Consider the following 18,380-nt stretch of genomic DNA (forward strand, 5'->3'; position numbering starts at 1 on the left):
GTAAATTGGGAGCCCTGAAAAAACAGCTCGAGAGTTGCCAAGCTCCCGGAGAGCCCGGCGGTTGTTCGTGGAGAGGGCGCCCCCTGGAGGCCTTGGCCGTTCCTCGCTCTTTGGCCCACTGGAGCCCAAGCTATAGGTGTTGGCCCGCAAGCCGCCAGAGCTAGCAAATCTTTTTCTTGTTTATCCAAAATGAGGATGACACCACGCCGTGTGCCCAGCGCCAGATCACGCACTGCAACAAGACGGAGAACTAACGATGGAAGGGGACCCCAAAGCGGGCCCAAGCACAAGCCACCCTGGAATCCGCCAGCTGGCCTGGCACACCCACAACTGCCTGGCCCTGCGCGCGGCCGGGGGCGGGGCCTGTCTCCCGGGAAACCACCCTCGGGCCAATGCGCGACGCCAGCCCCGGGTTTCGGTTGAGCGGCGGCTGTTAGACGCCCTGAACCGTTGCCACCCCCGGCCGCCAGTTGCGGGTAGAGGGGCCTCTGAGACTGGGGTACCGAGGCCCCTGCGACTCGGCGGCCGCGGCTAGGCCAGACGGGGGGCAGTGGCCGCCCTTTGCGACAGTAGACAGGGTTCGGGTTCGCGATCCGCCCTGGTGGGTCTCGGGTGCGGGTGTCCGGCCGGCCGTTGCCCTCCCCAGTCTCCTGCAGCTGGAGGCGTGCGTCCCCCAGTGGGGGAGCGGCGGGAGTGCGGGCGCGGGAGGGGCCGCTGCCGGGCGAGGGTGAGCCAAGTCCGCTCCCCGGGCCGTGACCCGGTCGCCCCATGCAGGTTCAGCGGCCGGAAGCCTGGCCGCAGCTCGCACCCGCTCCCCCCGCCGGAGCTCCCGGAGGTCCCTCGCCGGCAGCGCCTGTGTGTGGCTTGGAGAGGAGGAAAGTCGACTATGAAGTAGCCTCGGAGTCACTCCTGCCCAGGCCTGCAAGTCACCGTTGCGGGTGTCAGTCTGTCGTTACCCAACTTGGGGCCACAGAAGCTTGACCCTATGAATACCCGGGATAATCCGTGGTCTCATCAGCAAAGGCAAATGCCTTACCCACCTGCTTCTTCCCCTCACTGCTTTCCTCCCAAATGGTTCTCACTGGCTTCAAAACCTCTTCCTCGGTGAATTCTAGTAGACTTGATTTTGGAGCGTCCTTTAAGGTTCCATTCCTCAAGGATCGTCCAGGTAATCTCACCACTTCCTTGCTTCTTCCAGAGACCTACGCCCCACCTAGCCCCAGCTTCACGGAGGTCCAACCTGTGCAGTGGCGCAGGGCTCCACGCTCAGAGGGCCTCCTGCTTGTTTTAATGCTCTGCCCTCAACGATGAAAAATTCTTAATTTTTGAACAAAGGGCTCCATATTTTCCCTTTTCCACTGGACCCAGCAAATTAGGAACCTGTTACTGGTCCCAGCTCTCATCTTTTCCTGAAGGCCTTCTTTGATAAAATTCAATTATATAAAAATAGTTACAAGGGAGTCTTCTCTAGACCTCTCAGTAGCTACTAAGAGCATCAAGAGACAGAGGGGGGGATGATTCTATTGCCTGAACTCACAGTTGTTGGAATCATGAGATCTTTCTGATCCAGTGCCCACCCCCACCCCTCATTATATTTCAGGGCCTTCGGAGATATGCAGAATGTGTAAGTGCCACACTTTTGAAGGCAACAATGTTTGGCTCCTTGCCTAAGGATAGAGGCAGGTGAGAAATCAGCTCTATTAAATGGGTGTTCTGGGACTACTTTCAGAGATGCCCCAGAAGTGCTGGTGCAGGTGTAGGGGGCAGGGAGGGCAGAGACAGGAGGCTGCCTTGTTTGACACCATGTGGAAGAACTAAGAGGCTTCCAGAAGGAAGCTGAGAGGCTGGACAGCTGTGCTGTCCAATACTGTAGCCACAACTTGCAAGTGGTTATCGTGCACTCAAAACGAGGCGCCTACAGCAAGATGCGCTTTATTCATCATCAGGGAAATGCACATCAAAACTACAATGAGGTATCACCTCACACCTGTCAGAATGGCTACAATCAACAACACACAAGAAACAACAGGTGTTGGTGAGGATGTGGGGAGGGGGAAGCTTCTCTCACTGCTGCTGGGGAGGCAAACTGGTGCAGCCACTCTGGAAAACGGTATGGAGGTTCCTCACAAAGTTAAAAATAGAATTTCCCTATGATCCAGCAATTGCACTAGTAGGTATTTACCCAGAGAATACAAAAATATTAATTCAAAGGGATACCTGCATCCCAATGTTTACAGCAGCATTATCTACAGTAGCTAAATTATGGAAACAGCCCAGGTGTCCATCGACTGATGAATGGATAAAGAAGATATGGCATATATATATAATGGAATATTAACCATAAAAAAGAACGAAATTTTGCCATTTGCAGCAACATGGATGGAGCTAGACAGTATTATGTTAAACCAAAGTCAGAGAAAGACAAAATCATGATTTCACTTATATGTGAAATTTAAAAAAACAAAACAAATGAGCAAAGGGGGAAAAAAGAGAGGCAAAACAAGAAACAGACTCTTAACTCTAGACTTAGAGAACAAGGTGATGGTCACCAGAGGGGATGTTGGTGGGCAGATGGGCGACATAGATGAAGGAGAGTAAGGAGTGCACTTATGATGAGTACTAGGTGATGTATGGAGTGTGGAATCACGAGATTGTACACCCGAAACTAATACTACACTGTATATTAACTAACTGGAATTTAAATAAAAACTTTAAAAATAGGTGTTAGTAGGCATCTTAAAAAGAAAAGAAAATGGGGCACCAGGGTGGCTTAGTTTGTTAAGCATCCGACTCTTGATTTTGGCTCAGGTCATGATCTCACAGTTTGTGGGTTCGTGTCCCACATAGGGCTCTGCACTGACAGCATGGAGCTTGCTTGGGATTCTCTCTCTCTCTCTCTCTCTCTCTCTCTCTCTCTCTCTCTCCCCCTTTCTCTCTCTCTCTCCCTCCTCCTCCCCTGCTCACACTCTCCCTCTCAAAATAAACTTAAAAAAATAAATAAAAATAAAATAAGATGTGCTATAAGTGTAAAATGCACACCAGATTTCAATGTCTCACTTTTTAATATAAAATGTTCTATTTTTATTATGACGGCATATTGAAATGATATTTTGGATATATTGGGTTAAATAAAATATATTAAAATTCACCATTTTTACTCCTTAATATAACTACTAGAAAATTTTGAACTACATGTTCACATATTTCTTTTGGAGAGCACTGTTCTAAAGATTTCAGAGTACTGCAAACTTTATGAAACTTATGAACTTAAAATGTTCAGAAAAACTGCCTCTCCCCAAAAAACTCACATTGCCCTTCCTCTTCCAGAAAGTACCCCTGTGTGGTCTAGAACTGCAGAATTACCATCACTTGTACAGGAGAGTCTCAAACTTGTGTCAGCTCTTGCCCCTGGAACCAATTCAGATGCTGGCTGCTGTTTCTACTGATTTGGCTGTTTGTCTAGTTTTGCAAAATAAATGATACAGTATGCAAAGAAGGGAAGGAAGAAATAAGCAAGGGAAGCTCACCTCACCAATCTTTGCTCTAAATTATTATATTGCTACAAATTATGGGATTACAGCAGCACCTGACTCCTTTTTGTCAGCCATGCTACCTTAAAAAGTAATTAGCTTTAGTGATGAAATTGCCTGATGCATTGATCTGCAATATAAAAAGGGGCAGAAAATTATGTGCATATGCAGGCTCTCACTTGGGCATCCTCCTTTAGTTACGGAAAGTACAATGGGTGGACTCCAATATCTTAATCCAGTGTTTTGAATGTCTCTTAAAAGCAATGTGGTAAGTGAAGAGGTTAGTTCTAAATCAGTGTGTGTTGGATACTAGTCCCGACCCAGTGCTCCTAGAGCCTCTAGTTTTCTGAAAAGTGGTCCTAGTGTGGGAGTTGGTGGGAGAGGGGAGGACTGGTTTCTTGGAGGGAATAACTTGGAATTCTGGACTTCCTGCAGTTTCCAGTAGGTTGAAGCGCAAGTGTTTCTCCTGACACCTAACAAGACATATGTCCAATAGATGTACACCGAGAGCTAGCTTGGTCTTGTCCTGATCTTCACTTTTGGCAGGGAGGGCATCTTGGCCTGTAGGCTTCCCTGGTGGAAGTGTTTCAACTACAAATTCAATATCTTTCATAGACATAGGACTATTCAGACGATGTACTTAAGTGAGTCTTAGTCATTTGTGTCTTATAAAGAATTTGTCTATTTCAGCCAAGTTTGGGGGCATATGGTTGTTTGTGATATTGTAGTATTCTTTTAATGTTCAAGACCAGTAGTGATGGCCCCTTTTTCATTTCACGCACTGGTACTTTATGTCTTTTTATCAGTCAGGCTACAACAATCTCTCAGTCTGGTACTGTTGACATTTTGAGGACACCTTTTAAGGATGTAGGATGTCTAGCAACATTCCTGGCCTCTATACCCCCTAGATGCCAGTAGTAGCACTACACCCCCGTCCCTACCCCCACCCCCATTGTAACAATCAAAGATGTCTTGGGGCGCCTGGGTGGCTCAGTCGGTTAAGCGTCCGACTTCGGCTCAGGTCATGATCTCACGGTCCGTGAGTTTGAGCCCCGCGTCGGGCTCTGTGCCCACAGCTCAGAGCCTGGAGCCTGTTTCGGATTCTGTGTCTCCCTCTCTCTCTGGCCCTCCCCCGTTCATGCTCTGTCTCTCTCTGTCTCAAAAATAAATAAACATTAAAAAAAATTTATATAAAAAAAAAAATGTCTCAGCATTGCCAAATGTCTCCTGAGAGGCAAAATTGCCTGAGGTTGAGAACCACTGCTTTAGGCTACCAATTATCTTTTGGAACAATTAAAAATATGATAAACTGTATCTTTTATATTTTACTTTAATTTTAACTATTTCTGGAGATCTTCATCTGTGTAGATGCAAGTTCTGTTTGGTATCATATTCTTTCTGTTGGAGGTTTTTTTTTTGTTTTCTTTCTTTTTTTTTTTTTAAGTTTATTTTGAGAGAGCTTAGAAGCAGGGGAGGGGTGTGGGGAAGGGACAGAGAGAGAGGAGAGAGAATCCCAAGCAGGCTCTCCACTGTGATGAGAGGCTTAAACCCATGAACTATGAGATCATGACCTGAGCCAAAATCAAGAGTTGGAGGCTTAACAGACTGAGCCATCCAGGTGCCCCTGGAGAAGGTTGTTTTGACCTTTATTTTAGTGCAGGTCTATTGATAATAAATTTTCTTGTTTTTTTGTTTGTTTGTTTTGTTGTTCTGTCTGTCTTTTAAAGTCTATTTTTCCATCATATCTGAAAGATGTTTTCCCTGGGCACAGTATTCTGGACTAACAGTATTTTTCATTAATGTTTTATAGGTATTAACTCCACTACATTCTGATTTGCATAGTTTCTAAGCCAGCTGTAATTCTTTGTTTCTCTGTAATGTGTCTTTTTCTCTGGCTACCTTCAAGATTTTCTCTTGACTTTTCAGCAGTTTGAAAAAAATGTATCGGGGTGTGTATCTTTTGGTATTTATCCTACTTGGGACTCAGTGAGCTTTTTGTATCTGTGGTTTGGTATATTTTATTATTTTTAGAAGATTCAGCCATTCTTTCTTCAAATGTTTCTTCTGCTATCTCTCTCTCTCCTGGAATTCCAAATACACTTTTATTAGACTGTTTGGTATTACCCTACAACACTTGAACACTCTTTTGTGTTTTCTTCACACTTTTTTCTCTTTGTATTTTAGTTTGGGTAATTTCTGTTACACAGCTTCAAGTTCATGCTTTCCAAGTTCATGTTGTATCAAGTGTACTGATGGGCTTTTGAAGGTATTTTTCATCTCTGTTACTGTGTTTTCTATTAGCATTTCCATTTGACATACATAGTTTTTATCTCTACTGAAATTTTCTGTGTGATCATTCCTGTTTTCTACTTTTTCCACTAGACTCTTCAATATATATGATTAATATATTAAAGTTATGTCAAATCCCTCTTATAGTTCCAACACTTAGGTTATCTCTGAGCCTCATTCTGTTGACTCTTCTCTCTTGACAATGGGTTGTTTTCCTCATGTGTCTCATAATTTTCTATCCAATGGTAGGCATCTTGTATAGAACAGTAGAAATTAAGATAGTGATGACTCAAGTAAGTATGTTTCTTCTTCTGCTCCATCAGTCATGTGGGGTGTTGAATCAGTCAGTGGTTGACCTGGGTTTGGGTTTTCTTGTTGTACCTTCAGTGCACCATTGGTTTCAATTTCCTCTAGTGTTACCTTATACTTAAGATGTGGGATGGAAGGCTAAAGGGAGTTTCTCAACATTCCTTTTCCACTCTCAGCGTCTAGCCTTCCTTTTAACCTGCAAAAAAAAAGAAATAAAAAAGAAAAAAAAAAAAAAGCCCTGCCTCCATGCTTTTGCCTTTCTGCCTTCTTGTAACCTGCTGCTCGATAGCTTGGTAGTGGGAGCCAGAGGACCAATCATCCTGGTCCAGCCTCTCTTAGGCAAGTCTTACATGTTTAGGCCTTGCAGGTGGGGCTTCCTCAACTCCTCAGTCTCCCCATGGCAGACAGAATTCTACTTTGCATCTTTGATGAGTCTTTTTTTTTGTACATTTATTCATTTTTGAGAGACAGAGACAGAGCACAAGCAGGGGAGGGGCAGAGAGAGAGGGAGACACAGAATCTGAAGCAGGCTCCAGGCTCTCCTGATTCCTGTAATTGTATTGGCATGAGATCTTGAGCCCAAGACCATTTCCTATCCCTCCTTATCCAGGTATAGAAGCTCTTTGTTTGTCTTCTCTTACTCTTGCCCTTACCCAATATCAAGGGTCCTCTACCTGAGCCCTGGAGACAACAGTTTGCTTCCCCTTTCCCAGTGGCTTGCAGCTATCATTCATAGGAAGGGTATGGCAGGACTTTTGTCCTTCCCATAATGGGAACTTACTCTGCTCCAGCAAGGCCTTCACCTCCAAGGGAGGCTGTATATGGTCTCCTGCCTTGTCCCCAGTTTTTCTCATCAGCATCCAGTAAGAAGAGGCTATAAGTGGAAATGGAAACAAGCTCCTTTTTGTCTGAGGGGTTTCTAAACATTATTGCTTGTCCTCACTTGGCCTTTAGCAATGTGTTAACAATTTTAGCTGAATTCTTACCACCCTGTATAGTAGTTGATATCTCTTCTTCAGTGCTCACATCCTATCTCTCTTTGGTGAGGCCAGTCTTTTCTTGGCTCTCAGGCTACTTGCTCGGTCTGCAACACTTGCTAGGGTGTCAAATCATCCCAATTTGTGTGGTACTGAGAGTTTTCCAAGAATAGGACTTGCAGTACTAAAACCAGGAAAAGTCCAGTTGGTCACCCTAACTTCAGCTTCCCAACAGGTTCAAGAAAAGCTTTTCTATAGTTTTTCTAGGTGTTTAGGTAAGAATGATGTTCTTTCTGGATTTATTTTAGAGAGAATGTGCGTGCCTATGCATGAGAGCAGTGGGAAGGGCAGAGAGAGAGAGCGAGAGAATCTTAAGCAGGGTCCACACTCAGCATGGATCCCATCAATCCCATGACCCTAAGATCATGACCTGAGCCACATTCAAGAGTTGGATGCTTAACTAAGCCACCCAAGCGCCCCCTTCTTTCTAGATTTCTACATCCTAGGTAGAAGACGAATTAGTGAAATGCTTATGCATGTTGAATCTGAACAAAAATGGTTCTTGAGATAGTAAAAAGCCATGTGGGTAAACATCTGTTTCTTACTAAGGCAGAATGGTTTTTGTGAAATCTTCCCTAAAATAGAGAATAAACAAAATTAGTTTAGTCTCTGTCATTATTTTGTCTGTTGACAACAAATTTATCTGATAACCTAAATAAACTCTAGCTGAAGAGGTAGATTCACACATACTATTTTTCTTTATAACTCTACTCAACATTCAGCTAGCACCAGATTTGAACTTTACTTCCAGCAGGTGAGTATCTACCATAGATTTTTTAGTGACACTATAAAAAAAAAAAAATCTTTATGCCCTTTTGTGGAGGAGCAGGAAGAAGGCTGAATAGGCTTTTATCAAGAATGTTGACCACCTCTGGGTAAATGTGTATGTATATGTATACATGTGTGTATAATCTTGCTATCAACTGTCTGGGAACATACCTGATTTACGTTGCCATTGGTGGTACATCTCGTCTTGTGGTTTTTATTTCAGATATCATAGGAGCCCAGGAGTGTGTGTGACCCCTACAGCCAGCACTAATGAGTATGGTAGGGAACCTCAAAGCCATGCTGTATATTTTGTGTCATGGTGAAGGCTCTGTCATTTGCTCAGTTACTCCTTTCAGTATCCAAGACAAATACTTATGGCCGCTAGATAAACTTGTAGGCTGTATATAGGATATCTTAATATGTCAATAGTTTGATTAGTATAATAAAAACAGCACAGAAATCATAAGACTAGGAGCATGTGTAACCTCAACAGCTGTGGGGTTTATATGGCTGTAGATATGATAATAGCTGAGATGTACAGTGTTTATCATGTGTCAAGCATTGTCATAGAGGTTTACATCTATAAACATATTGCATCATCACATGTAGAAACTTCATAACAATCCTATGACTTTAGGTATTATTATCCACATATTACAGATTAGGAAAAGAGGAACAAAGAAGTTTGGTAATGTGTTCAAGATCACAATGAACAAATGATGACTTAAGCCCATGTAGTCTGTTTCCAGAGTTCTTTTAACCACCGAAAATGATCAAAGACAAAGAAGAGGTAAAGATTTCAACTTTCAGGAGGGTATATAGTAGTGGGAGCTGTGTATCTGTGGGGAAAAGAAAAAGACTTTCAAATAACACTGATTTTAGGTTGTATACAAAATAGAGATGTACAGAAAGCTAGACAAAGACATGCTAAGGAAGAAGATTCAAAAAATGATCAAGTTATGTTTTGTACTCACTGCAAGTAAACAGAAAGTGTGAATTACACTGATGAGTATGGTCAGATATTTCATGTAAACTTCATGTAATACAGGTAACCCAGTAATGGCAGAAATGCTGCAAAACCAACTTGTAGGAAGACCTCCACTTCTCTACATGAAATACTTGAATACTTTCAGTTTCAAAATGGAAAATTACTTAGATACTACTTGCCACATAGAAGAAATAGAGGCTGAAAAGTTTTCTCAGTTCCATTTATTATTAACCAATTGAGAATAAAACCAACAAATGGTATGTAAAAGAACTTTGGTTTAAAGGTGACAACATGGACATTATTAACTCACATGAAGCACAGTGAGATTTACAAATGGCTGGAAGATCCCACAATCCTCCAGACCAATCCTTGTAATCCAGAGGACTCATAGGGGAGCAGGACAATCAATAGGTGTACCCACAACTTGGGTTGAGTGTGTTGTTGGCAGGGATTCTGGCTTTCTTGAAAGAGTGGGACGCTTTGTGGGCTTGTGATTGGTTTTTCAAGTCAAGTGGTTATGAGAGAGTATTGTATATAACTGTAGATGGGGTGAAATCTTTAACCTAACCTGAGAGTAATCACTGAAGTCCTCTCTGCACCTACTGGATGAGCTGCATGACTTCATACAGCTCATAAGTGGCGCTCATCTGCATATGAATCTGATATTTTCACAAAGGCTACAACAAACTGTGAGCAAGGAGAGAGAGTACTCAGATTGTGCTGAAAGGTATAATAATGCAGAAGCTCTATAGATGTTTTCTTAACGTTAATTTTGACCGTGGTCTAAAATGTCCGGAGTGTTGGTAATCTAGTATAGCTTGTAGCCCATAATAAATGGATGCTATATTTGCATTACTATAATACTTATACTCAAGATAAGTGAAAGAATTTAATATAACCAGCTCAGCTACATTATGATAATCTGGAGTTTTCTACTCAAAAGAATTGAATGAGGATGTACTTTTGAAGGGCCAGTTCAGTATTTAAGGCATTGTCAACAATGAGTAGGAAAGGGAGCATTCCTCTGCTAGGAACAGCTCTACTCCGAAACTATGGCTATGCCTTTTTTTTTTTTTTAAGTAAGTATTACTTTCTAAATTGAAATGATCTCACAAAAGACTTGGCTTGAAGCTTGGTGAAGAATAACCTTGTACATAATGGACACAGAGGGCATTGGATCGGAGTGTTTGATGAATGTGGCTTCTCAGGTCTCTCCAACTCCTCCTAAGACAGGTGTTTAGGCTGGTGCTACTCAGGTTCTGCCTGCCCAGGATGGAGGAGCTTTATAAGGCTCTTATATCCCCAACTACATTAGTCTGAAATTCCAGTATATTATATGGTTACAAAAACTGCCTTTCACAAGCCAGGTTGTCTGGATCTAACCTTCAGGATCCAGGAATGATCCTTGCTAAGCGACCAACACTGTCTTGCTACATTGCCTGTAGTTGATACAATAATGATTAGGCATCTTACACAGTCATATTGTGATGTTGTAAAGAAAGAAGAAGCTGTGAGGGGCATAAGAATTCAGGTCTGCAATGGTCAAAGGTATAGTGGGAGCTAAGCAAAGCACTCTAGTCAGTTCCTACCACATCTATGGGAAGGTATGTCTGGGTGTTGAAGGTGTTTGTGACCACACTCATGGTGCTTATGGGCATAACAAAACCCAACCGCATATGTTTTTGCCAAAGATAAATTATTACGCCCAGACCTGGCTGTGGAAACCATTTGGTTGTTCAGATATCTGTCTGGGACATCACAAGGCATAGGCAGCTACTGACTAGCTGCCAGTCAGAACCAGTGGTAACTGTTACAATGGTTTCCTCACAGAGTAATAGCCAGCGTTTGTGTCATAGGATATGTTGGTTTAGAAGCAGACATGGCAAATATTAACTCTTTGTTGATGTTTACGGAAGAATGTGGCCTCCAGAAAAAGTGTTTTGTATAAATACAAGAAACTTGTGTCCCCATCCCAGATTTCACTAACGCTGTTTGAGGGTTTATGAGTGGGAACTTAAAAGTACAATCTGCACTGATCAATTTAATATGGTGCTTTTCAGCCTTTTTTTGTTGTTCCCCTTCCCACAAAGAGACTTTCTAAATTTTCTCTTAAAGTGTTCACAGATTTATGACCAGTTGATGAATATTGCTTTTCCCCATAGGTAAGGATTAATGAAGAGTGTAGGATTTTACTGTTACTGCAGCCAGTACTAGGTATTTTATTTTCATTTTGCAGTTGGGAGAGAAGCAAGCAACTTTGTCTCTTTGGAGTAGAAAGTTCAGACTGGTAAAAGTTAGGATTTCCCCTCCTTTCTTTTAACTTGGGAGAAAAAATTAAAGTACCTTTTTACATTGGGAATGTTTTCTTGGTAAAATTTTAAGATAGCTGTTGCTTATTTTTGCAGGTATTTTTACGCTGGGGACAAAGAGTTAAGACTATAAACAGTATCCTATCTCTGGGTTTTAAGCAACTTTTTAACAGGGTTTTTAGAAACTGAGACTAAACTTTTCTTGTCTTGAGTTTTAAAGCTATTTTGCGAGCTAATTACATTAGGAACTAACGCAAAGAAAATTATGTCTTGGAACTTTGCAACCTTTTACACTTTCTACTTTGGTAGTTGGTTACAAATGAGGGTGGTGGATGATGGTGGGCAGGACCAGTGCAGTGGTATTTGACTTATATGACCGAATGGAAAAGGGACAACCACTGATCTCATTATGCATTAAAATATAAGCATATAATTTAATGATGACACTGTGTAACCACCACTGAGGTCAAGAAAGAAAAGACTGCCAGCCTTCCACATGTTGGTTCCAAGTTACGGCCCTTATCCCCACAGGTAACCACTATTGTGACCTGCAGAGTAATTCCTTTTTTTATACCCATGTTCCTCAAAGCATGGTCTGGCATGAGCATCATCTGGGAACTTGTTAGAAATGCAAATTCTTGGGCCCTCCCCTAGACCTAACACATGTACACATTTTTGTGTGTAGGATGCATATTTATGTGAATTAAAGTATAAAGCAGTAATTCTCAAGCTTTAGCATGTATCAGAATGACTTGGATGGCCCATTAAAACAGAGATGCTGGGGCCTACACTGACAGTTTTTGATGATCTCTTTATGGTGGTTTCATTCCCTGATTCTAATTTTCTAATGTGCTGGGTATCTTTGACTCTGTGCTAGTCATTGCACTTGACATGTTATTTTGCAGGAATAACTAACTGTGAGACCTATAAAGAAGGTACTTTACCCCAAAGAGTATTTGCATTTGCTTCTGCCAGGCACCTGGGGGCACCATCAGTCTGGGATCGCCTGTTCAGAGTTTGATATACCCTGGACAATGCAAGGGATTTTTACCATGTTTTAATTCTCTTTAGATTATTCCAATTCTTGCTCCCTTCATTCTGAGATCCTGGAACCCAGGTTGTTGTAGGGGAAGGCCTCCTGTCAGGTCCCCCAACTTGTATGGATCTAGAGTTAGTCCTCTTCTTTACCCTGATAGGCCATAAAACGGGAGGTTCTAGTTTTCTGGGATTAGCTAGTGCTATCAGGACAAAAGTGGCTTCAGGCTTGTTCCCTTCTCTAGATCCTTGACTTCTCTTTACTTTCGGCCTGATGATTCCTTGCTATTTTATAATCTCTTTGATGCCTTTGAAAAGATTATTTAAATATATTTTATCCAGCCTTTTTAGTTGTATTCAGTTGTAGGACTGATGTGAACAACCTGAACCAAACCTTTACCAGAAGGGAAATCTGGAAAATACATTATTAATACACAGTATTTTTTCAAAATACTGTGGTTTTTCAAAACATTAAGGATCTATGGATATTTATATCCTTAAAAAAAACTTTTATCTTTAGCTGACAACTTCACCCAGACATGGGACACACAAGATAGTTTGGGTACAAAACTTTCCATATGAAAAAACTTGCATATTTACAACCTTTAACCACTCCTAAAGGCTTGGATATTTCTGGTGGGTTCCGAGGAATGCTTCCCACAAATGCAGAGCCTTCCAAAATGCAGAGATGTGCCTAGTGCAGGCTCCATTTTGCAGTTTATGGCACTTTCTATGAGGTTTAATTTTACCCTTAGCTTTAACCAGTCTGGACACACCAAATTTAGGAAACATAGATGGCTTACACATTTATCCCTAGGACAGTTTCTGTCTGGGATAGCATGTGGAATGCCCCAAATTTTTATCGGCAAGTTCTAAGCACTTGATGAATTTTAACCACCTCTCTCTCCCCCACAAAAAGTAGGTTATATCATCTTTTTCCCCCCTGATTGACTCCAATGTCATGTTGATCCCTTAAGATAGGCAAGATTCTCATGGAGAAAGTACCCCATCTCAACCCATTGCTGATGAATCAGAATACATTCTTTCTGGGTAGAGCTGAATCTTTTATAGTTATCTTTAGATATATTTTGAAGGGGATTGGAGATGGAAATACATTAATGCTACACACGTGAATTTGGGAAGGAAACTGGCAGGCTTTCCAGGTGTCAAGAGATTGTTGGGGATTTGGTGAGATACTTTATTTTGAACACTCTCACTGGGGTTGACAATTAGGATGTGTAGCAATCCGTGTAGGCTAGGCTTGAGGTAGGAATCAACAAACTCTGAGAGCTATTTGTAGAGTCCTTTAAAGATACTTGACGGTCATTTGATGAGCATCAGGATCCCCTGAAGGTGGTAAGTCTTGCTTGCAGTGGAGCCCATGACCCCTGTAAGTTGTGGGTCAGGATAAATGCCAGATTTTGATCTTCATGGTAGCAAGCATTAGCTCATCTCAGATAAAGGCTATAACCCAACTAGTTAGAGCAGAGAATGCCTTAAGGCAGTAGAGCACACGCTGCTCCCCAGTGCCTTTCTTCTCCTTCCCTAAGATGTGCCCCAAATCTATGGGCTTATGGTATGAGTGCAGGACGGGCGTCCCACCAGGTCAGAGGGACACTGAGTCTCCTCAGTCTGTGTTTTTCTTTATCAGTTTATAGAAGATGATGTTCTAGCTACCTTGTTGCTGAACCTCAAGTTCATGTTTTGAGTACAGACCTTCAAACTATACCATAGGATGCAGGAACTTTATAGTTCAGAGGTACAAATAATGGTTGGGGAAAGGGTGCTTTGTATATAACACGGGGCTTTCCAACCAGGGGATTTCTTAAGTTACAATACTTAAAAAAAGTCATGACCCGCCACAATCCACCCCTTAGCTCATGACTTTTGTGTGGACCAGCACATTGATCTCCAGACCAACATGATGCCATCATTATTTTCACATAACTCATCCCTTAAAATAGAAATATTGCTTTCACAAATAATAAACTTCCTTATTATAAATTCCTACTTTACTAAATGGTATGGAGAACTAGGACCACATGGAAGTCCACTCAGTTTAATCATTTACTTATGGACATATTTTATTGAATCCCAAGTGTTTGGGCAGTGGTCTGGGATGTAGGCATTTTCCCTGTTTAATAATACATGCCCCTTCTCCCTCCCCAGCTAAAATATAATCTTAAGGACATGTGGATATAGACCACCATATATCTTATGATTACCATTTCTTCAGCATTACTGTTGCATAGCTGGCCATCTATAGCTCTATCACTGATCTCTGAAGTAGCCCTATCAATCTGAACTTTGGAAATTATATAGTAAGTTCTGTTCCTGAGCCCAGCTGGGATTTGGGGGAACCATTTAGTGGCTCCCAGTGCTGGTCTACTTAGTTCCAAATAGCATCTCCCCCTGTATTCCTCAGGCAGTCATGGGTATACATGGGGTCCTCATATCCAGTAAGTGGGAGAATTAGGAGTAGACCTACAGTTATTGACAAAACCCAGAGTCCCAATTTTTGGTACTTAATGTGGATGTTATAATATAGGACTTTTATGAGCATCCTTGATGTTACAAATGCTGGTGCCTAGTCCCTTTATCTCAGACTCAGAGAAAGCATATTTATATAGGGTTGGGACTATGCCTTAGGATGGCAGGAGCTGGGAATGTCAGGGGTTGGGGAATGGATCTTCCCTCTCATGGGTCCAGTTAAATGACTAGGTACAATCAACCCTGTTCCAGCTGATAGAGATTTGGTGAGTCTCATATGCCCTATCCCCACATATATTTTCTCTCTTAACTGCAGGAGAGCCTTCCATTTATCATCCCTTTTAAACGTAGCCTTTGTGTAGGCTATCCAGCTTCTGGACTTTGCCTGGTTTTTTATTCAGTACCATGATTTACCATCCCTCAATTGTTCTAGAATAAAGTATGTATCTCCAGCAGTTGGGCTATGTATTATTCTGTATCTGCAGCCTCTAGGCTAATTAGATAACTTGGTATATAGCCAAACAAGCGATTTAGTATCTTCTTGAGGAAATTCAATTACTACAGGTGCTCTGAATCACCTGAGATGTCTAGGGCAATGACTGTGATCATTCAAGGTAAAACTCGTATAATCAGTGTTTTTTTTTTTTTTTTTAAATGTACACACACACACACACACACACACACACGAATGAGGACTATTTGCTTGCTGGCTGTAACCTTATTTAAATTGGTATTATAGCTAGCCCTTCCATAATTAATCTTCACTGTCTTCAGTGCAGGTAGCAGAATCCTCTTTGTGTTTCTTTCACAAAGTTTCCATGCAGTTAGCTCCAGCTACAGCAATATGTCATAGGCATTGAACTTTGGGGCAATGACTGGTCAGAGCTCCAAGCCAAAGAGTCTCCCGAAGAGAGCACTCTACTCACCTTCCTCACTGGGAACTAATACCTGGAATAGTACCATACACATCTTTGTCGTACTGAACTTTGTCTTACTAAAATAAAGTTTTCTTTAAGAAGACTCTTCAGTGAGGATGACTTTAAGAACATGGCCAGGACAACCAGTGTTCTCAAGGAAGGAGATGGCAGACTCATTGGTTTGGCAGCAGCCCAGGCCAGCTTTTCCCCTGCAACTTTCCAAGCTTGTTTCTGTAGTGGTTGGAGCCAAATAACCACTCGTAGACTTTGTTATAGAAGGAATGGTGAAGTCATATACAAAGAGCAGAATGGGGTCAGCTAGATGCTTTCTATAGGTAGCTAAACTCATCATTTAGTCAAACTAGGATGAACTGTAATAGGCAGCTAAAGGTTCTTTTCTGTGTGGGGAGAAAAGGAGAGGATGGGGCACAGATAGTATTGTATCTTCCCTATTTGTATGACCTATTCAGTGTTTTCAGGCCTGTTCTCTCTGTTAGCCTGCAGACTCCTGCAAGGGTACTTGTGACTTGCTGTTCCTGAAACATGTGTCTCAACCACACCCCACACTAGACCCCACCTTCCATAGCCACGCGTCTGTTACTTGCACATAAAGCCTCTGTTCCCAAATGTTCCCAGTGGAGGAAGCGGCCTAATTTGGGGTCACTGGCTTCCCTCTAGGGGCAGTTGTCTTGGAACTGTCTGAAGTTTGAACACAGGGTTGAAGGGCAGACAGTATGGTGAGCAATCTTATTATTTCTCTTGGTATTTCCTTACCATGACAGTAAAGGTTGCCCACCAATTTGGGCCTCTTTTGGCCTGTCTTTTAATAGCCAGACCAACCGGTCTTTCCACTGAGAACCTCTTTTTTTTCTCTTTTTTATATCCCCCCACCCATTTTCTTTTGGTTATTTGGGGAGCTGAAATTCCCAGAAGTCTTCCTAAGCCATCTTTTCCAAAATTATGCATAGAGACTGCTAGTTACCTACCACTCTATTCATTCTTCTTATGAACAGAAAAAAAAAAAACAAAAAACTACATTGTCTGTCCTCCACTACCAGTAAGGATGACACAGTGTGATACAGTCTTGTCAATGAGGGGTAACTAAATGTGTTAAGAGAAGTTTCTAGTAAAGCTCCTTAAAAAGGGGTAACTTCAGAGCACACACACTTTTGCTCTAATTTCTGCCCCTTCTTCCTGTCTGTATCTTAGGGGAGATGCTAGCATGGAACAGGCATCTTGCAACAATACAGCCATGTGAGAAAAGCCAAGTGAAAAGCTTGGGTCACATCTGAAAAGGCTGGGTTAACAGGACACATAGGCACTGTGTGTGAACTCAAAACTGCATAATTTTTGCCCACTGCCACCATCCCTGCTGCCTTAGGTTGTGAAGAAAAAAAATCCCTTTGTGGACAACAGATCTGCACTGCTCTTATATCTCTAACACTGTTTGCAGGAGGACTGTGCTGCCATAATTTACTCTTAGCATCTGCGACTTAGACATTTTTTTACACCTAAATTCTTTAAAAAATAGCCATGTGTACCTCTTTGCTGTAAGTTCAAAACTTGACATTTCTTATCAATGGAAGGTCTAAGATCCTCCAGTGGAGTGCAGGTATACAATTCGAAAACAATTCGGTTGACAATAAGTTCGTTAATTTTGACAATTAGACTTTAAAAATTAGTACCACAGATATTTTAGAATAGTAGTACTATAAATGTACCATGAAATGGTTTTGTAACACGTTACCAATTTTAAATGTGTAGATCCATATTTTAAGGTTTGTGGAGATGAATTACTCTCTTTTTAGATCCCAATTTATTTTCAGCCAGTCATTCCAGCTTTGTATTATTTGTAATAGTGAAACACTGAAACAGGTTCAGACCTAAAAATATAAAGGGTTATTGCAACAGCTTACGGAGTTACACAAAAGTTATGTATTACTTAATTGTGGCCACAAAATAAAATCTACAACTCCCTCAGTTTACAGAAAGATCACTTCTGTATGCACATATATATTATCAAGCCGTTACTGTTATTTTCCTAGATAAATGGGCTAATAGAATCTTTTAGTGTCCTATTTAATTTTTCTGTAATGAACTGTTATTAACTTTTCATAAGAACAATTTTTAAAAATGAAAAGACTTCCTCTTGATGGACATTTAACAAGAGAAACAAAAAGTGTTGCTGAGAAATGAAGAGCATTCAGGAACAGCAGGAACCAGTGGACGCTCACTTTTGCTGCTGAGATACCATCACCGATGACCCAGACTGCTCCAGGCTCATGAACTGCTCCTGAGCTGCTTGTAGGACCTGTGTGGCCACGAGCCCTGGCTGCAATGCCAGAGATGCCCTCTCATGTCTGCCTTTACTTCCACATGTTACCTTGCCCCATCCCATGCTCACATGTCTCTCTGATGCTTAAAAAGTGTGCTTTCGTGTATTCAATAAACGCTAGAATTTGAGTTATGTGCCAAACCCCTGACTAATGCTGAGAATGTACCAGTGAGCCAAACAGACCTTCATGGAACCAGTCCATCATGTTAGGATAGATGCTAATCACCTCATACAGACGTATAGAATGGGACAGAATGAGATAGGGACTATGACAGAATGGGCTGCTAGGAGGCTGAGTTACTGGGCAGGTGGGGAGACCCTCGTTACATCATGCATTCAGAAATCCATTTAAGCCAAGAACTGAAGGAAGGGA

General features: G+C 41.8%; 1 long non-coding RNA gene across 2 annotated transcripts; it reads left to right on the forward strand.

The window, feature by feature from the left end:
• Window positions 1–406: 406 nt before the first annotated feature.
• Window positions 407–18,148, forward strand: LOC109275282 (uncharacterized). Of its 2 annotated transcripts, none has more exons than XR_008422494.1 (4): window positions 407–605; window positions 791–1,683; window positions 8,157–8,212; window positions 14,435–18,148. It is a non-coding gene; the product is annotated as an uncharacterized LOC109275282 (long non-coding RNA). The 2 variants fall into 2 exon arrangements; XR_008422493.1 differs by having other exon boundaries at window positions 407–601; window positions 775–1,683.
• The last annotated feature ends 232 nt before the right edge of the window (window positions 18,149–18,380 follow it).

This window comes from Panthera pardus, unplaced genomic scaffold, assembly GCF_024362965.1.
Source record: "Panthera pardus isolate Hobbes unplaced genomic scaffold, ASM2436296v1 HiC_scaffold_16, whole genome shotgun sequence".
Taxonomy (NCBI): domain Eukaryota; kingdom Metazoa; phylum Chordata; class Mammalia; order Carnivora; family Felidae; genus Panthera; species Panthera pardus.